The following is a 5,013-nucleotide window of genomic DNA, read 5'->3' as shown; positions in this document are numbered from 1 at the left end:
CATCATGTGGCGTCAGACGCACGCCTTCCCGTGACACATTCGTATGTCAGTGTATTATTAGGACTGTATAATAGGAGTGTAATGGCAGTCAATTAACAAAAAAACATTAAGGAATGTTTGTATTAGAGCATTTTATTATTTTTTTCCGCGTTTTATTAAGCTAACGCAAAGCATAACTCTACATGCAAATCTTATTAATTTTATTATAGGCATTATATACATTATTATTAATATAATTTAAATATTTACCCATAAGTAGCAGGAAATGACCTTTTTTGCCTTGGGGAAAGGTAGCATATGTTTCTCAGCAGGTCAACAGCTTGCTCATTCTTCATATGTACAGCCACATCATATCTCCCTAGCATATAGAGCAGTGAGGTGTTTCTGAAAAAAACTAAAAAACATTGTCATTCACACAGACTAATCTACACATGCTACTGTACCTGCCTGAAGCGCGCCTTTTTTACAGTAGCTTACCTACTGTACAGTACAAGTACCACGCTCAGGAATCAGCAGATAGCTGGAGCCAGCACGTTGTGCGAATCTGAAGACGGCCTTACGCAATAGTCGCGGAATCCTGACCAACTGCAGAGACGCATTAATGTGGGCGATGGTGGATCCGTGTGACTACTGAGTTTTCACCAAAGGAGAGCAGCGCTAGAGAGAGATGGGCGTGACAACCGGGTGTCTGGACCACGATTAGTCTCCAGGGGGAAAGAGCATCTCGCAGTCTCCAATGTACCCGATGACAACGGAGAGGCAATGCCGACTGTCCTGTCCAATGGTTGTTCCATCCAATTTACCTTAGCAGGTGGTCTTTTAACAACGGCACGACGCCCGATATTGAGGCCACACGGGGATTGACACAATCTAAAAGGGAATAAAACATTTTACGGACCTACTTCGGAAAACATCAGCGGGTATTTATTGATTAATTTGGCTACCTGTTCAATTACTGGCCATCATTGTGTTTTTGGGTGCTGAAGTGTGGTGACAATTGGCCGGTCGTGTGCTTTTTTCTTCTTTTGTTACATTCATGACACGATGCTAGGAGATAGGATAGCCTATTTTGTTGTCCGTGCGTGTGTGCTTGCGTGCGTGGTGATGTCTTACATTGTAGTATGTATTGTCTGTGCAGTGGATTCCCTTGTGTACTTCCCTGCCTCATAGACTGCTGTGCTATGGAGCCGAGAAACGTTGAACAAAGAACAACATATTACAATGGATAGGCTATTCAAATATACACTAACCTCATTAAGTTTAAAGATACTGTAATAAACAGACCGTCACGTTCCACCGTAATAACATTTAATTACATTTTTTTATGTTATAATAACATAACAACATGTTTTCATATAGCTTAATATATATTTTTCAGTGATGGTTCTTTCAGCAAGCCTATACGCACATTAAACAAAGGTTGTTATAGCTACAATATTTATAACCAACGGAAATGTCATCATTCCATATGGTTACGGCTGTGATTATTTAAAGTCAAATGACAAGTCCTTTTTAACACAACTGCATCGGAGACGCAATCCTCTGCAATCTGCCGGTTGAAGGCGCAGAACCAGCCATGATCATTTTCTCATCGCTCAAATCAGTGTGTAGCTAGTTGGTTTTACATACATATCAAAATATGTCTAGCTTAGCCTTATTGCAGAACCAACGGGCTTTGTGCATAGTTTATTTATTCTGATTATTGGTGCGTGGCAAATTCTGTTCTTTGGGGAGGCCTGCTTGATGATACAGGCATGATGATAATGGGGACCAAGATGGCTCACAACTCCCGCATACTTTGGAGGACAAGTACACAGTGTGGAACCTGGAAGTGTGTCAATATTATATAAGAACAATTATTGAGCATGTTTGGTTCCTTTAGGACCTCTTGTCCAACACACAAACATATTGTGAAGTTCTCATGATAAGCTGTATAGGTAGGTTGATCTGTACATTTAATAGATCTAGAAATAAACTCAAGCCTCAGTCTAAGAAATCAGTGTTAATTTGCCATATACTGTATTGTGTCCACAGCATAACATACACACACACTCATTCACTCACACACACACACTCATGATTCAACAGCATGTTTTGAGACACTCATTTTCAATTTGTGTGTACCATAACCAGTCTCCTATTCCCTATGATGTACAGTAGTCTTGTTAAAGAGGCCTCGGTGTTCTCTTGTTGTGCCCTTAATAGAGCCTACTGGGAGGCTGTCTGTTTTGTTTCTCCTTCTTCACTGTTTACTCCTCCTCTTCCTCCTATAGAGTAAATATACAATTTCATTAAAACTGTTCACAACTTCATTAATACTGTTTATAACCACATTAATATGGTTTACAACTTAATTCATAAGGTTCACACCTTTATTAATACTGTTTACAACTACTATTTACAACTTAATTAATACTGTTTACAACTTCATTAATACTGTTTACAACTTAATTAATGCTGTTTACAACTTAATGAATACGTTTTAGAACTTCACTAATACTGTTTACAACTTCATTAATACTGTTTACAACTTAATTAATGCTGTTTACAACTACATTAATACTGTTTACAACTTCATTAATACTGTTTACAACTTCATTAATACTGTTTACACCTTAATTAATGCTGTTTACAACTGAATTAATACTGTTTACAACTTAATTAATACTGTTTACAACTTCATTAATGCTGTTTACAACTTCATAAATACTGTTTACAACTTAATTAATGCTGTTTACAACTGAATTAATACTGTTTACAACTTAATTCATACTGTTTACAACTTCATTAATGCTGTTTACAACTTCATAAATACTGTTTACAACTTAATTAATACTGTTTACAACTAAATTAATACTGTTTACAACTTAATTAATACTGTTTACAACTTAATTAATACTGGTTAGAACTACATTAATACTGTTTATAACTTAATTAATACTGGTTAGAACTACATTAATACGGTGTACAACTTAATTAATGCTGTTTAGAACTACATTAATGCTGTTTACAACTACATTAATACTACTTATAACTTCATTAATGCTGTTTACAACTTTATTAATACTGTTTACAACTACATTAATACTACTTATAACTTCATTAATGCTGTTTACAACTTAATTAACACTGTTTAGAACTACATTAATACTGTTTACAACTTAATTAATACGGTTTACAACTTTATTAATACTGTTTACAACTACATTAATACTGTTTACAACTTAATTAGTACTGTTTACAACTTAATTAATACTGTTTACAACTACATTAATGCTGTTTACAACTTCATACAGCAAATAAAGACAACCATCATTTTTAAAAATGTATTTAACCTTTATTTAACTCGACAAGTCAGTTAAGAACAAATTCTTAGTTACAATGACGGCCTATCCCGGCCAAACTCTAACCCGGACAATGGCTGGGGAGAGTGTGTGTGGTAGAGGTAGAGAGGTAATGAGGTAACAGAGCGACCCACCTGTGTGGAGAGGTGATGAGGTAACAGAGTGACCCACCTGTGTCTTCCTGTAGAGGTGGAGAGGTGATGAGGTAACAGAGCAGCCCACCTTTGTCTTCCTGTAGAGGTGTAGAGGTGATGAGGTAACAGAGCAGCCCACCTGTTTCTTCCTGGAGAGGTGATGAGGTAACAGAGCAGCCCACCTGTGTCTTCCTGTAGAGGTGGAGAGGTGATGAGGTAACAGAGCAGCCCACCTGTGTCTTCCTGTAGAGGTGTAGAGGTGATGAGGTAACAGAGCAGCCCACCTGTGTCTTCCTGTAGAGGTGGAGAGGTGATGAGGTAACAGAGCAGCCCACCTTTGTCTTCCTGTAGAGGTGTAGAGGTGATGAGGTAACAGAGCAGCCCACCTGTGTCTTCCTGGAGAGGTGGAGAGGTGATGAGGTATCAGAGCAGCCCACCTTTGCTTTCCTGTAGAGGTGGAGAGGTGATGAGGTAACAGAGCAGCCCACCTGTGTCTTCCTGTAGAGGTGGAGAGGTGATGAGGTATCAGAGCAGCCCACCTTTGCTTTCCTGTAGAGGTGGAGAGGTGATGAGGTAACAGAGCAGCCCACCTGTGTCTTCCTGTAGAGGTGGAGAGGTGATGAGGTATCAGAGCAGCCCACCTTTGCTTTCCTGTAGAGGTGGAGAGGTGATGAGGTAACAGAGCGACCCACCTGTGTCTTCCTGTAGAGGTGGAGAGGTGATGAGGTAACAGAGCGACCCACCTGTGTCTTCCTGTAGAGGTGGAGAGGTGATGAGGTAACAGAGCGACCCACCTGTGTCTTCCTGTAGAGCCAGAGGGTCAAGCAGGTAGGTGGAGGTGGCAATAACATAGAGAGGAGATTATTTATTTTTTATTGCCTACCGACAAAATATTATGTAGTCTTTAGGGGAGCGTAGGCCAAGTGTAGTCCGAACCCAGTTGAGATATATACCCATTTGAACCATTTGAGATATGAACCCATTTGAACCATTTGAGATATGAACCCATTTGAACCATTTGAGATATGAACCCATTTGAACCATTTGAGATATGAACCCATTTGAACCATTTGAAATATGAACCCAGTTGAACCTGACAAAGAGTAGTCTCAAAGGAAGAGAATGTGCTGCAATTCTGAATCCATATCTGTAAACAAGCAAAAAGGTACTTTGAACCAAAGATGTATCACCTAAAAAGACCTGACAAAGAGACCGTAATGCAACTTTGAAGGGAAATAAATAGGGTTCTCAATGAAAGAGGGACCCTTTCCAAGAGGATAGAGGTAGAACGTTGACTAAGGTATAGTATGGCATGGATGTTGGCCCTGGTAATGGATGTTACTGTTGTTGTTGTTTTCCAAGGCATCCTCTATTGCTACAGTCTGTGTGTCAGCTTAACGTGAAATGAGGATTTGTCTCCTTCTATTATCTAGTGTAGAACATTGAGTGGTTTTCCTAACCTGATTAGGTGGAACCCTCATAAAATTTGATGAAAGGAGAGAAGAAACAGACACACACACACTTTCTCTCTCTCT

Source organism: Oncorhynchus clarkii, chromosome 21 (assembly GCF_045791955.1).
Source record: "Oncorhynchus clarkii lewisi isolate Uvic-CL-2024 chromosome 21, UVic_Ocla_1.0, whole genome shotgun sequence".
NCBI lineage: Eukaryota > Metazoa > Chordata > Actinopteri > Salmoniformes > Salmonidae > Oncorhynchus > Oncorhynchus clarkii.
This window is presented reverse-complemented; position numbering follows the sequence as displayed.